At 39.7% G+C, this 17,435-nt stretch overlaps 1 protein-coding gene across 1 annotated transcript in view; it reads left to right on the top strand.

Annotated features, from left to right (window-relative positions):
• LOC145407764 (glycine receptor subunit alpha-2-like) overlaps positions 1 to 17,435 on the top strand; it is a 291,099-nt gene that overhangs the window by 87,777 nt on the left and 185,887 nt on the right. The gene's annotated exons all lie outside the window — the stretch shown is intronic.

Consider the following 17,435-nt stretch of genomic DNA (forward strand, 5'->3'; position numbering starts at 1 on the left):
CACGGCAATTTACAAGGATCAACAAAGCAGACACGGCAATTTACAAGGATCAACAAAGCAGACACGGCAATTTACAAGGATCAACAAAGCAGACACGGCAATTTACAAGCATCAACAAAGCAGACACGACAATTTACAAGCATCAACAAAGCAGACACGGCAATTTACAAGCATCAACAAAGCAGACACGGCAATTTACAAGCATCAACAAAGCAGACACGACAATTTACAAGGATAAAATACTGCAGACACGGCAATTTACAAGCATCAACAAAGCAGACACGGCAATTTACAAGCATCAACAAAGCAGACACGGCAATTTACAAGCATCAACAAAGCAGACACGGCAATTTACAAGCCCTAAGTGTGTAAACAAAACAAACATATCACAATTTACAAGTTTACATTCGTGGCTCATCCAGGAAGTTGACCAGAATTTATATCCGGAGTTTGTAATGAATGCTGGAACTCGTGGCATCCCATCCTGCAGCCCACTGGGATTAGGGATTGGGGGCTGACAGGTGGTGGGATTGGGAGTGAAAGGGATCAAGGATTGGGGAATGGTTGGTAGGGGGAGGTAAAGGGACTGGGAGTAATAGGGATTAGGGAATGGCAGGTAGAGGGACTGGGAGTGAAAGGGATAGATTAGGGATTGGGGGCTGACAGGTAGTGGGATTGTGAGTGAAAGGGATTAAGGATTGGGGAATGGTAGGCAGGAGGAGGTAGGAAAATTGGAAGTGACAGGGATTAGGGATTGGGAATGACAGGCAGGGGGATTGGGAGTGACAGAGTTTAAGGACTGGGGAATGGCATGTAGGAGGAGCCATGAGGATTGGGAGTGATAAGGATTAGGGATTAGGGAATGGCAGGCAAGGGGAGGCAGGGCGATTGAGAGTGACAAGGATTAGGTATTGGGGAATGACAGGTAATTGGTAGTGACAAGGATTAGGGATTGAGGAATGACAGGTAATTGGGAGTGACAAGGATTAGGGATTGGGAAAAGGCAGGTAGGGGAACTGGGAGTGACAGGGATTAGGGATTGGCAGGTAGGGGGACTGGGGGTGACAGGGCTGTGATGGTCAGGTGGGTTGTGGTGTGGGATGTTGCTGGGGTTGCCATGGAAACGGTCGTGCTGGGATATTGAGATTTGTGGTGGTAACTCTTGCTCCGTATTTTTGTCGGCTCCCTAGCACCTTTTCCTTCGCGATTTATTTTCCGAACTACCCATTAACATGCTCATTTTTTTCTTCTTTTATCTTTTTAATGGCCACACAGATTTCAAGAATAACACAAGAATATAGTAACGGAGTCGAATCAGAAATAAATAGGTAAAGGAGAGGTGTTAGTAAGCAGGAGAGAGAGAGAGAGAGAGAGAGAGAGAGAGAGAGAGAGGAAGCGTGTCACATCTCTCATAAGAAAATATCAGCTTTTGTGAACGCGAAGGACAGGTTCCCGAGTATTATGTCAAGAAAATAATAAGAGTGACATTGTGGAGGGAAGAATTTCACTCTCTCTCTCTCTCTCTCTCTCTCTCTCTCTCTCTCTCTCTCTCTCTCTCTCTCTCAAGCTAATCCCACCTTCAAATCCACCAAATCACCCCCATATAACAACACATAATCTCCTTTTAATTAACCCCACATCATAAGCTGAAAGTAGGATTATAATTGATCACTGTGGCAGACTAATTAAAAGGGTAATTTATATACCTAATGACCTCTGATGACCCCAAATGACCCCTAATCACCCTACTGCTCTATCTCGGGGTCAAATTAAACGTGAACCCAGTGGACTGCAGGCTGAAGTTGACCTGCAGCCGACCCTCCTCCTCTTGTGGAATATTGTGGAGGTGAGGGACGTTTGTATAACCGGGCAGGGGCGGCGTCTGGTTATATCAGTGCCACCACGTGAAGGCGTCCCTCTCCATAACCAAATACTGTACTCTTCATTGCTATCGTTATTAAGCCTTTCAGCCCTAGGAATTGTTAATATTCTAATTCTTGTAACATATGGACCATTTTATTAGTCTTATTTATTACTTTATTAGGTTTAGTAGGATCATATTCTATTCGACTTATGCACTCAGTCTTTAAACGCACACACACACACACACACACACACACACACACACACACACACACACACACACACACACACACACACACACACACACACACACACACACACACACACACACACAAGCTGCGGACCCTCTTAACTCCGTCTTGTAGTTGCGATTTTTCTTTACTACGTCAACTTTTCTTTCTTAGTTGCGTCTCGTGCCTGCCTGAGGAATGTTCTTAATTAGGTCGGTATAATTAACTTAAGGCGGGCATTGATCCTTGAGAGAGAGAGAGAGAGAGAGAGAGAGAGAGAGAGAGAGAGAGGCTGACAAGTAGAAAGACAGTTGCCCACATATACAGATAGATAGATAAATTAGTAAGATGGTAGTTAGATATATTAATAGATATATTAATAAGATGGTAGATAGATAGATTGATAGACAGACAGATAGACCAATGGATAGACATATATACTGATACTCTTTCGTGTTTTCTCGTCCCGATCTTCTGGACACTATCTCATCCCTTCGTATGTGGGAAAAAGATGGTGATGACGATGATAATGACGCTGGCGATGATGATGATGATAATGATGATAAAAACGATGATGACGATTACGATTACGATGATAAAGACGACGATGATGATAACGATAATACCAATGATAGTTATGATGACGACGAGACGCTGAGTGAATTCCCTGAAGTTACCAATGACGAAAAAATACAAAAATAAAACGGATAATTCTGTCATATATATTCCTTTGAGTTGTATGAAATTCCCGGAGCTGAAAAATTCCCTAACGTTTGCCGGAAAGAGAAATATTTAAATGAAAGAGATATATTATGCAGACGTTTAACTTCTAATGACTTTGTAAGGCTAAGGAAACAAAATCGAAAATGAAATGAATAAATCGAAAATGAAATGAATAAATCGGAAATGAAATAAATAAATTGAAAATAAAATACTTAAATCGAGAAAATAAAATAAATAGATCCAAAGTAAATTAAATAAATCAAAATAAAATAAATAAATAGAAAATAAAATACATCAACAAATCGAAAATAAAATACATAAATAAATCGAAAATAAAATACGTAAATAAATCGAAAGTAAAATACATAAATAAATGAAAAATAAAATACATAACTCGAAAATAAAATACATAAATAAATAAAAAAGAAAATACATAAATGAATCGAAAATAAATAACATAAATAAATCAAAAATAAAATGCAGAAATAAATAAAAAATAAAGTAAATACATCCAAAATAAAATACATAAATAAATCTAAAATAAACTATGTAAATCAATCGAAAAATGAATTACATCAATAAATCAAAACTTAAATACACAAATTAATCGAAAATAAAATACTTAAATGAATCGAAAATATATACATAAATTAATCGGAAATAAAAAAATAATTAAAAAATAAACACAAATAAATCGAAAATAATATACATAAAATAATCGGAAATATAAAAATAATTAAAAATAAACACAAATAAATCGAAAATAAGATGAATAAATATATAAAAAATAAATACATAAGTAAATCGAAAATGTACTACATAAATAAATCGAAAATAAAGTATATAATCTAAAATAAAATACATACATCTAAAATTATATAAGTTGAACAGGAAATGCATAGAAAATAAAATGATTAAATAAATCGAGAATAAAGTACATTAATACATCGAAAATAAAATACATACATAAATCGAAAATATAATGCACAAAAAATGAAAAAATAAAATACATAAATAAATCGAAACTTAGTACACAAATAAATCGAGAAATGAAATATATCAATACATCGTAAGTAAAACAAATAAATCAAAAAATGAAATACATTAAAAATCCCAGAATAAAATCTGTAAGTTAATCTAAAATAAAATATATAAATAAATCCAAAATAAAATCCATAGATGAATCGAAAAATAACATACATAAATGAATCCATAATTTTAAAGACTTGTGGTAATAATGGATTTACTGGGATTTCATTTTATTCCTCCTATTGCTAAAAATTTCTCTAACGAAAAAATTGTCTGACGTTAGCATAAAAAATACAAAAAAGGACCCACGGAGTGAATTATTAATGCTGGACTTATTTTTTCATATATAATAATTTGAAGACTAAGAAGTTTTTCAGCTAAAAAAAAAAAAATACCTTGCTTTCGTAAGTGTGGAAATAAGTTACTAAAATAAACAGATAGATGGACTAACAAATAATGGATGCATTATTAGTTACGCCATTTACAATTAATTAGTTCATGAAAAGTTCTTATTGTTTTGAAATTTAATAGATTCCCTTCCCCTAGAATAATAAAAGTAATAAATAACGCGTAAGAAAAAAAAAAACAGCGAAAAAATCCATGGCAGTGAGAGGGCGAGCTGAATTGGAGGGATGAGGGAGGAGTGAAATATATGAGAAGGGTGTGTGAGTTGGGGGGAGGGCAGCGTAATGACAGAGGACACTGCGATATGGAGGAGATTTGTTTGTGGCTACCCCTTGCGGGATGAAGGCGTCTGGCTATAGATATATAGATATGCAGACAGGGTTAAATGTAAAATAAAAATATTGAATAAATATAAGTGCAGGGAAGACTTACTCTGTAGCACTGGCAAAAACACATGAGCTAGATATTCACTAGTATTGAGGAGGTTAATGAGGCAGTAATACATCCATAGTAATGAAGCACTTAATTAGAGAGAGTTTTTTAATGTTCCACTCGTCCTGCTCTCTTAGCATTTTACATGGCACATTTTTCAGCATGCAATATTTATTTCATATTTTTCTTTCTTTGGCTTTTTTTTTTCAACGTTGTTCCATTAATCATTTGGACAGCGTTTAAATGTTTGGCTGGTTCTGTTTTGTAACACTTTTCAAGGTATTTTTCCACTCAGCAATATTTTCGGAAAAATCTATTTTTGATTGTTAAAAAAAATCTGATTTCAGTCTGCATAAGTTCTCAAGTTAACTTTACCTCCGTAGCGATTCTGAAGATATTTTTCGTGTCTTTTTCCATAAAATTTTGCACACACACACACACACACACACATATATATATATATATATATATATATATATATATATATATATATATATATATATATATATAGATATATATATATATATATATATACTGCATCGATAAAATCCTGAAAGCAGTGTTACCCAACTACAGATTTTATTGTCTGATTTATTTGCTCACCTTTATCATTTTTCAAGGCATTCTTTATTATTTTTTAATTTTCACGTGTATCTTTTACGTTATCTTATTGTTTTTGTCATGAAATTTTTGTATGCAGTGGTAAAAAAAAAAATCGTGGGATTTAATGCGATTGTAAGCAATACTAATCATTCATCTAAAAGGTCATACAAGGAAACGAACACTTCCCATGATATCATCATCATCATCATCATCATCATCATCATCATCATCATCATCATCACCATTATCATCATCATTATCATCATAAATCCACACTTCTTGGCTAAGATCAAAGTCAAGGTATTTTTCCCATCTCTCACAAATTTTCAGTTTTTCTTTCTTAAAATTTCCCTTGATATTTTCATGTGCAGTTGTTCAGAAAATTTAAGTGACTTTTTGCATTTAAAAAAAATAAAAAGCACATAGGCCTATAGTATTTTACGTGGTATATTTTTTCACATATGATTTTTTTTTCACGTTGTTCGTCTGCAACTATCCTCAACGCATCTTTTGCATGCACTGGTTTCGAAAATATTTGAGATTCTGCATACATATAACACTATATATTTTTTCCACCCATTAACAGTTCCGAGTTTTCAGCCTATTATAATTTTCGTATGTATATTTTTCTAGTATGCATTGGTTTAGATTTATTTATTTTTTTTTTTTTAGATTTTGCATACCCGTAACACACGATGTCTTTCTTCATCCAGTAATGCATGCTATTTTTCATCCAATTTTTTTCGAGTTTTCCATTGTAATTCTTAAAGTGTTTTCGTATGCAGTCGTTCGCGAAATTTATGGCCCTCCGTGCATTAGAAAGCAACAAGAAGGCGCATCCATCTCCCGCCGGGTGCAAGGACTCGAGAACATAATGGTTTCTTTTCCTGTTTTCCTTCCTTCCTGGCCAATGCATCACGCTGTCTGGAAAAAATGATAGTCACGAAGAATGTCCCAGATTTTTGCACATATCTGAGAGGGTAATGCAGTCTTTACGTCTTTTGCATATCCTCTTTTATTTTTGTTTTTATTTTTTGGTGTTGAGATTGTGATGGTTTATATTTTGGTTGCCTTCCTTGCCAATGCATCACGCTGTCTCTGCAGAACTGTCCACAGAATCGTTCCTTGATTTTGACTGATACATAAAGGGAAGTTATGCTTATGTATCTACGGCACATCTTACTTTTTTTTATAGATACTGATATCAAATGGTTTTCATTTCCCGTTTTCCTACTTTGCCATTAGATCAATCCTTCTGAACAAAAATCGCCACAAAATATTCCCTAGATTTTGGCAGAGGGAATAATATTAGTTCTGTTAATTTCCTGACTATTTCTTACTTTGCCATTAGATCAATCCTTCTGAACAAAAATCGCCACAAAATATTCCCTAGATTTTGGCAGAGGGAATAATATTAGTTCTGTTAATTTCCTGACTATTTCTTACGAGGTGTGAGCCAAAAGAAAGATCCTCAGATTATTCATATTCTACATTCGCTGATCTCGGTCAACTTCTTCATCTTCTCCCAACGAAAGATTATTCAGGCAATTTTATTCCACCATAGCCCTGATCTTTTCTCCGACGACACATTACTGACGCACATTTCGTTCGTTCCAGTTAAGTCTCTCCCCACTGTTCTCCTTCCCTCCCCTTTTTCTCTCTCGAGGTTTAACTCTAATAAAAAGTTTTGCTGTTTATATTTATCTTAATCAGTGGCCTTTCCTCACATGACACGACATTCTTTCGTGTCTATTCTTTTCATCTTTGATTTCCGTTGTCTGCTACTTAGTTTTCTTTCAGCCACTCCAGTCCCCCTCCCCCACCGACACATACGAGAGAGAGAGAGAGAGAGAGAGAGAGAGAGAGAGAGAGAAGAGGAAGTACGGGAATCGAGAAAAAGAGAACGAATAATGGGAGGCACTTAGTGTGAATCATGAGGAAGCTGTTCTTCACTTCACAATACGGCCTTTTAGAGAGAGAGAGAGAGAGAGAGAGAGAGAGAGAGAGAGAGAGAGAGAGAGACGGGGGAGTAGAAGAGGAGCGTTATGTATGGACCACCTTGTATTTAAAGATGGAAAATGCTCAGATACTTTTTTGATCGACTGTATCATTTATTTGTTTGCTTCTGGTCCCCCCCGTCCTTCTCTAACCTACTTCCCTTCCTTCTTTTGCTGCTCCAACCTCCTTCACTTCCTTCTTCTTCTGTCTCAACCTCCTTCTCTAACTCCTCCACTTTTTTTTCTTCTGCTTCAACTTCCTTCTCAACTTTCCTCACATCCTTCCCATTTCTTGTCGTTCCTTTAATTACGGCTCACCTGCCTCTGAATTTCTTAATCTAATTTCTCTCTTTCGATACTTCTTGCTTACTCTGTTCTCATTCGCTTTCTCTTTTTCGGAGCTCTCCTCTTACCCTTTTCTCGTCCACTTTCTCATTGTCAATACTTTTTTCTTCCTCTTACCTCATCCTCTTTCTCTTTTTAGTCCTCCTCGTCGTCATCGCCATCATCATCATCACCATCATCATCACCATCATCATCCAGACAGCAGGGATGAAACAAAACCCGATCCAAGAAGAACTTAAGAACAACACCCCCTTTCAATACACTAATAAACACATGCAATATTTTTTTAAAGCGTAATATTCAAGACATTTAAGGCTTTTCTTCATATACTTATTTTTAAAGGATATTCTGCTCTTTATATTTCGTGCTGGGTTTTTGTTTTAACAGAATGGCTCTCGGTAAATGGATTTCCTTCGTTTCGTTCTTCCCTGCGCAGTCTATGCATAAATAAATGTATCTGAATTCGAGTTGGTGAGATAGTGCCTTTGTTGAGTGTCGTTGTATTTCTGAATAAAAATAGTCACACAACTTTTACGCCACCAAGCACCATTCTTATAACACACACACACACACACACACACACACACACACACACACACACACACACACACACACACACACACACACACACACACACACACACACACACCAATGATAATGGATTAGGATTCTTTCCCTCCAGTTCCCCGTAGGAGATAGTGAAATGTTACACGATGGGACCGTAGAGTTTTCTGGAAATTTGCCTGTACTGTAGGTGTCGTCTGCGTTAACTTTTTTTTTTTTTTTTTTATTGTACCTCTGTGTCTGACTTTGAACGAACACATTATCGTCCGTTCCATGAAGTTCACCACTCCTTCCGCCTACTTCACATCTGTCACCATTTAGACGTCAATACCCACCGTCCATATTGAAAACATACTAGCGACTACCATGTCAATAGCGATGGTGTTTCAGAGACATGAAAGAGGGTCTTGTGGAAGGCCAGAGAAATTATATAAATGAAAGTAAAATCTTCAGTCTGTCCCTTTCCCTGGCCTACGAAATGCCACATCCACGTCTGATTCAGTGAATTTGGCTCACCTCACATACTGAATGAATCTTGTAGCAGAATCTCTCGCGATAAATATATTCATCAGGGCGTTCTTCACCCTGCTTTCCATGAATATATGAATACTTACGTTTGTCTGAATTTGCATACGAGTGCCTGGTAGCTGTTCTTTCAATGCTGTTCTGTTTCAAATTGCGAAGTCTACACGTACACAGGTATACACACACATACATACATGGACACTTTTTAGCAGGCTTATTTGTACACACTATCATAGAGAAAATGATACAATAGCAAAATAATCTTACACACTACACTCCGTCACACATCACTCCCTACGCACACACACACACACACACACACACACACACACACACACACACACACACACTCCACAATATACAGTAAAAACAATGGAATAGGATTCTCTCCCTCCAATTCCCCTTAGATATTGAAATGTTACACAATGGCACCGTAGAGTTTCCCGGAAATTTGTGTGTAGGAGTTGTCTGCGAGTACTTATTTTTATTGTTCCTCAGTATCTGATTTTGAGCAAAGACATTAAAGGCCGTTCCCTGAGGCCCACCACTCCTTCTGCCTACTTCACATCCATGTCACCATTTAGACGGCAATACCCACCGTCCATATTGAATACCTACTAGCAGTGTTTCATATAAGACTGGTGGTATGGCAAAAGCGATGGTGTTTTAAGGACATGTCAGAGGGTCTTGTGGAAGACCAGTAAAGTTATATAAGTGAATTTTAAATCTTCAGGCTGTCCCCTCCTCCGTCCTGCGACATGCCACATCCACGTCTGATTCAGTGGATTTGGGTCACGTCACATATTGGTTGAATCTTGTAGCAGAGTCTCTGGCGATAAATATATTCATCTGGTCGCTCTTCATCCTGCTTCCCATGAGTACATGAATAATTACGCATGTCTGTATTTGGATGCGTGTGCCTGGTGGCTGTTCTTTCAGTGTTGTTCTGTTTCCAATTTGCGAAGTCTACACGTACACAGGTATACACACACGCATATACATAGACACTTTTAAGTAGGCTTATATGTATACACACACGCTATCACGAAGACAAAGAAACAGTAGCGAAATGAACTTACTCACTACACCGCATCACACATCACTCCCCACACGCGCGCGCGCGCGCACACGCACGCACGCACACACACACACACACACACACACACACACACACACACACACACACACACACACACACACACACACACACACCACAGTATAACAATGGATTAGGATTCCTTCCCTCCAATTCTCCTCAGATAGTGAAATGTTACACAATGTCACCGTAGAGTTTCCTGGAAATTTATGTGTAGGAGTCGTCTGCATTTACTTATTTTTTTTGTTTGTTTGTTTATTTATTGTTCCTCTGTGTCTGACTTTGAGCACACACACGAAAGTCCGTTCCCTGAGCCTCAGTACTCCTTCTGCCTACTTCACATCCATGTCACCATTTAGACGTCCATACCAACCGTCCATATTGAATACCTACTAGCGATGTCTCATTTAAGACTGGCGGAATGGCAATAGCGATGGTGTTAAGGACATGTCAGAGGGTTTTGTGGAAGACCAGTAAAATTATATAAGTGAAATTAAAATCTTCAGGCTGTCCCCTGTCTGGCCTACGACATGCCACATCCACGTTTGATTCAGTGGATTTAGCTCACCTCAGATAATGGTTGAATCTTGTAGCAGAGTCTCTGGCGATAAATATATTCATCAGGGCGTTCTTCACCCTTCTCTCCATGAATATATGAATAGTTACGTATGTCTGCATTTGCATACGAGTGCCTGGTTGCTGTTCTTTCCGTGCTGTTCTGTTTCCAAATTGCGAAGCTACACATACACAGGTATACACACAGGCACGTACATGGAAACTTTTTAGTAGGCTTAAATGTACACACGCCGTCATAGAGACAATAGCGAAATGAATTTACACATTTCACCTCGTCACAGTACTTCATGCCCTACGTCGACATCCAGTTTACACACACACACACACACACACACACACACACACACACACACACACACACACACACACACACACACACCACAATATGATAACAATGGGTTAGGATTCCTTCCCTCCAATTCCCCGTAGGAGATAGTGAAATGTTACACAATGGGACCGTAGAGTTTCCCGGAAATTTATGTGTAGGCTTCGTCTGCATTTACATATTATTTTTTTATTTTTTTATTTATTGTTCCTCTGTGTCTGACTTGAGCAAACACACGAAAGCCGTTCCCTGAGGCTCACCACTACTTCTGCCTACTTCACATCCATGTCACCATTTAGACGTCAGTACCCACCGTTCATATTGAATACCAGTTAGCGATGTCTCATTTAAGACTGGCGGAATGGCAATAGCGATGATGTTTTAAGGATATGTCAGAGGGTCTTGTGGAAGGCCAGTGAAGTTATATAAGTGAAATTAAAATCTTCAGGCTGTCCCCTCCTCCGTCCTGCGACAAGCCACATCCACGTTTGATTCAGTGGATTTAGCTCACCTCACATACTGGTTGAATCTTGTAGCAGAATCTCTGGCGATAAATATATTCATCAGGGCGTTCTTCACCCTAATATCCATGAATATATGAATAGTTACGTATGTCTGCATTTGCATACATGTGCGTGGTAGCTGTTCTTTCAGTGCTGTTCTGTTTCCAATTTGCGAAGTCTACAATTACACAGGTATACACACACGCACATACATAGACACGTTTTAGTAGGCTTATATGTACACACGCTATTATAGAGACAAAGATACACGTCACTCATCACTCCCTAAACACACACACACACACACACACACACACACACACACACACACACACACACACACACACACACACACACACACAGATCAGCACACATTTTAGCAAGTGTGTGTGTGTGTGTGTGTGTGTGTGTGTGAAGGGAGGGAGGGAAAGATCAGTGAGCAAGGGACTTTAACATTAACTCTGGGTGACGCATCCAGATTTGCTCCAGGGCAAGGGAGAAGAAGAGGAGGAGGAGGAAGAGAAGGAGGAAGAAGAGAAAGAAGAAGAAGAAGAAGACGAAGAAGAACTAGAAGAAAGAGAAGAATTAGAAGAAAAGAAAAAGAAAAAAGAAGAAAGAAAAACAAAAAGATGAAAGAAGACGAAGAAGAAGAAGAAGACAGAGAGAGAGAGAGAGAGAGAGAGGGGGAGAGAGAGAGAGAGAGAGAAAGAGAGAGAGAGTGAGTGAGAAAGAGAGAGAGAGAGAGAAAGACACACACACACACACACACACACACACACACACACACACACCATCCCATTCTTGCACCATTACATTCCCTTTGTTTCTCACACCACTCACTTTCTTATACCACTTATCTCCCTCGCTCTAACACCGTCCACTTTCACACACACACACACACACACACACACACACACACACACACACACACACACACACACACACACACACACACACACACACACCACCTAACTCTCTCACTTTCTTACACCCATTCACTTTCTCACACCACTCAGCTCCCCAACTCTCAGCCTCTCACCTTAACCCCACCTCAGCCCTGAACTCTATAATAAAAAGAGGAAACATTATGGGACTAAGGCGAACTGCATTGGAAAACACATTGAAGACTTGAATTTAGTGTTCATTAACCTCTAAGTTTTCGTTCACGTGGGTACTTGATCAGAATTCCGGTTTTAGTCCGTAGAATTATTGTTCTTGCTGATGCTTTTAGGTGTGTGGGGGGGTAGGAGAGTGAGTGAGTGTGTGTGTGTGTGTGTGTGTGTGTGTGTGTGTGTGTGTGAGAGAGAGAGAGAGAGAGAGAGAGAGAGGACCCACTAAATCATCTACCTCAGGTCTTGCATGGCTCTCTCTCTCTCTCTCTCTCCCCCTAAAAGGCCGTATTGTGAAGTGAAGAACAGCATCTTCATGATTCACACTAATGCCTCTCTTTGTTCGCTCACCTTCTCTCGTTTCTCTCACTTCCTCTCATCTCTCTCTCTCTCTCTCTCTCTCTCTCTCTCTCTCTCTAATGTATCCCTCTCTTAATCCGAAGCTCGAGTCAGTTAAGTCTTCAAGCCTGAGACCCGTTTTCGCCAGCCCCGTTTTCTGTAATTCTGGGAGGGGAGACTTTTAAAATCCTCCATTGTTTCTCTCTCGGGTATATTCCGATTTCCTTAGGGGGATTTGATCGCTTGCAGACTAGGAATGGCTTTGGGAGATATTGCGAGAGTTTCTGGGTCAATTTCTTTTCTTTTCTCTTCTTTCTCTTCCATGCTTGCTTTCTTTTTTTTTTTTTGAGAGGGGGCTCAGATTATAGGGTGGTGATTTTAATTTATCTTTCTTTCCGAGATGGCGTCAAGATTTTTTTGTTTCTCATGGTCAACTTTGCTGTAAATATCGGGATTGAAGAGCCTAACCCCGGACCCCTACGCTCTTGAGTGGGCAAGGATAGATTGGATGATAGACAGATATTTTGTTACCGTACTCATTCTAAAAAAAAATTTCTCCTCCTACTTTGTCGTGAAAGCTTGGCAATATTAGCTTTAGATATTTCCTGATAATATTTCTCTCAGGTATTCCCTTGCCTTCTAACTAGCTAAATCTGGGGTGGTGAGAGAGAGAGAGAGTGGGGTGGTGAGAGTGAGTGGGATGGTGAGAGAGAGTGGGGTGGTGTGAGAGAGTGGGGTGGTGTGAGAGAGTGGGTTTGGTGTGAGAGAGGGGATGGTGGGAGAGAGTGGGGTGGTGTGAGAGAATGGAGTGGTGTGAGAGAGTGGGGTGGTGTGAGAGAGAGGATGGTGTGAGAGAGTGGGGTGATGTGAGAGAGTGGGGTGGTGTGAGAGAGTGGGGTGGTGTGAGAGAATGGAGTGATGTGAGAGAGTGGAGTAGTGTGAGAGAGTGGGGTGGTGTGAGAGAGTGGGGTGGTGTGAGAGAATGGGGCGGTGTGAGAGAGTGGGGTGCTGTGAGATAGTGGGGTGCTTTGAGAAAGGGGGTGTGAGAAAGTGGGATGCTGTGAGAGTGCGGTGGTGTGAAAGAGTGGACTGGTGTGAGAGAGTGGGGTGGTGTGAGAGAGTGGACTGGTGTGAGAGAGTGGACTGGTGTGAGAGAGTGGAGTGGTGTGAGAGGGTGGGCTGGTTAATATAATGTCTTCAGATTAAACTCCTGATTCTTGCCCTTTATTACTTAGTGGGGGTCAAAGGTCACTCTAATCCCTCCCGTAGGTACCGGATGTGCTAAGTTCCGGTTTCTCATACAGGTGTTTTATTTACTTTTTTGTTAAGCGTTTATTCTCTCTCTCTCTCTCTCTCTCTCTCTCTCTCTCTCTCTCTCTCTCTCTCTCTCTCTCTCTCTCTCTCTCACGTAGCTGCAGAGATAATGATGGTGATGATGATGGTGATGATGATGATGATGATGATGATGTTGATTTTTATTATTATTATTATTATTATTATTATTATTATTATTATTACCATTATTATTATTATTATTATTATTATTATTATTATTATTATTATTATTATCGTCATCATCATCTTCATCATCATCATCATCATCATCATCATCATCATCATCATCATCATCACCATTTCGCTATACATTGCAAATGCACCGTCATAATCCAGCTTGCTTTCAAATCTAGTACTACTAAGAACTGCTGGCACAATGCAATCGGTCACTGTTCGAGACCGAGGACGAGAACAAGAAGGAGGACGAGAACGAGAAGGAGTAAGAGAATGGAAAACGAGGACGAGGACGAACGAAAACGGGGAAAAGGATGTGCACGAGAATGAGAGCAAAATAGAGAACAAGGATGACCATGAGAAAGAGACCGAGGACGAGAACGGGGACAAAAACAAGAACAGGAAAAGGAAAAAGAACACGAACCAAGACCAAGAATGAGAACTGGAAAGGCAACGAAAACGGGAACACGGAATACGGGAGAGAGGAGGAGGGGGGACTCACCAAGACCCGAGGGCAGGCAGAGACCCAAATTGCTCATCAGTACCATATTCCTCCCTTCCCCTACGTTCGCCCGGCTTCCCCGTCTATCACATTACCGCCTCCCCTTCGTCCCTTAATCCCATACACCCACGGAACCAATACCAAGCCATGGAACCACCGCACCCCTTAATTTTATCAGTGTCCCGAGCGAATAGGCGAGATAGGACGAGAAAAAAAAATGTGAGTGCTAAAATACATGAAATTACAGTATTGATTTGAGTAGTATAGTGCATGAAATTACAGGATTATTAATGTATAGGATCATCTCAGAGTTAATCCTGTCAGTATCTTGGATGAGTAGGCGAGATGGGGTTTTAAAAATTAATCCTTTTACTTTGTGGCAAAATCGGTGATACAACGAAAGCTTTTTACAGTCAGAGCCTTAAGTGAATAGGCAGGAGATGAAATTCTGAAGCCTCTCTTAGTGACAAAATGGATGAAATAATGATTGTATATTAATCTTGTTCTTAATTTTACCAGACTTGGATTAACAGAGGGGTGGAGCTGATAATAGTCCCTTTTTCATCTGACTGATAAAATTTAAGAGTCTGTACATGTCTATCTCTCTACCTATCTATCCATCTATCTGTGTATCTATCTATGGTCAGACGCCTTAATCCCGGAAGGGATGATCACAGACTAATTGCCTCCATGTCATTCTGTCCTTCATTATCAGGCGGCTGTCCCCTCTCCGACTCACACCCCTTGCTCTGTCACTCATGTACCTGTCCACCTCCATCTTTCCATGTCATCTTCGCTCTCCTTCCCCTTCTTCCTCGACCTAACTCACATACACTCTCCTAGTCAGTCTCTCATTTCATCTCCTCCTTCCCCTTACTCAACCACACTCACAGGCACTCTCCTAGTCAGTCTCTCATTCTCCATTCACTCCCCATAGTCATCTAAACATAATGAACGAATTAAAAATGGATTCCCCAAAATTATCGCAGCTTTAAAATTATCAGAAGTCCGAGTGAATGGGAAAGACAGGATTTAAATATACATTCCCGTACAGCTGAGTGATAAAATTTGGAATGTATAAGAGAGATATAAAAATAATCTTGGTTTTAACATTATCAAAGCGACAGGTGAATAGATGAGACGAAATTATAAGTAGATTTTCGTTTTCGTTGACAAAGTGCATGGAGAAAATTTTGCTAGTTCCTCTTTTGTCATTTTTTTTTATATGTTTCCTGAATCCTACCTTAACCCTCTTTATGTGGAAAAGGTTTGGGTGATGATGATGACGACGAAAATAAGGATCCTATTAGTGACATCAGGCCGAATCATCTCACAAGGACGAATAAGTCTTTGCGGTCTGTCTGTCTACGTAACGACGTAATTTTCTGTTCCTTGCTTTAGTGTGTGTCTTTTACCATCTCCCCTTCCATTTTATATTGCCAGTAGCTCTCTCCCTCTCTTAATACCACCCTACACTCATTCCTGTCTCTGTTCCTCATTTTTTTTTTTCTTAGCTCTTAATCTGCATCACGGCTTAATCTAACCATTCCACACAATTCCACTCACTAGCGCGCACACACACACACACACACACACACACACACACACACACACACACACACACACACACACACACACACACACACACACACACACACACACACACACACACACACACACACATTTTTCTCCTTCAGCATCCCCTCCACACACAAATTCTAGTACTCTCCCCAACCCCCATCTTACGCATAAAACAAACCTTTTTTTCCCTCCCTCACACATCCCATCATACACATCCCACCCCCGCATACGCACATTCCCGCCACCTCACACACATTCCTCTCCCCTACATACACACATTCCCCCTCAGTCCCCCACTCCACCCCCCACCCCACACACACACACCTTCCCCAATCCACAGGTGTGATTAATAAGGCCCAGGTAAATGCTGTAGGGCAGACGGTGTTACCCAGGCGACAACTCCATCACCTGTCGCTGGTAAAAGTCTCTACCCTCTCATCATTACCTTCCCAAGATGTGTGTTAATAACGTACCTCATTACGATACCTTTTTACGATACTTACGATACCAATTACGATTCTGCTTTTACGATACCTACATACGATGCCTCCATATACCTTCTTATAACCATAGCTATTTACGATACTCCCTTACGATACTTCCTTTTGCGATACCTATATACGATATTACGATATCTCCTTATACCTTTTATACCCCCTTTACAATACCTCTTTACGGTACCTTGTTAGTATGCGTCCTTCACGATACCTGCATAAGACTTTCTCCTTGCAATACCTCCCTGTAATACTTTTTTTTCGATACGTCCATTGCGAAATGCACTTACGATACCTCCTTCGTTTTCCATCACGTATCTGGGCAGTATTTATGATGGACTGCGTGGAAAGTAATTATTGTTATTGTTTTGGTGCGTACAATAGCTCCTTTTCACGTACCGGTATTTAGAAGACGCGACAGGCTGTTGGTAGAAGTGATAGTAATTACGATAGCTCGTGACTTGGGCCCATAGTATCGTGGGTCAAGGAGGCTCCCAAACATCTTTTTCTCAGCTATTTATTTTCCTATCGGGCTGGTTGGTGTCATGTTGTACCTTACTTATGCTGAGTATGGCCATAGTAGAATGACTTAAGTAACACAAAAGACGATGGTAACGTATAATAAGCAATATAAATCGCTTAGGAAGAGGCGTTAGGGAACTTCCTTAACCGACGACAATACGAG

The sequence above is a fragment of the Coenobita brevimanus genome, chromosome 74, assembly GCF_032717465.1.
Source record: "Coenobita brevimanus isolate Jiangsu-jjx chromosome 74, ASM3271746v2, whole genome shotgun sequence".
NCBI classification, from domain to species: Eukaryota; Metazoa; Arthropoda; class Malacostraca; order Decapoda; family Coenobitidae; genus Coenobita; species Coenobita brevimanus.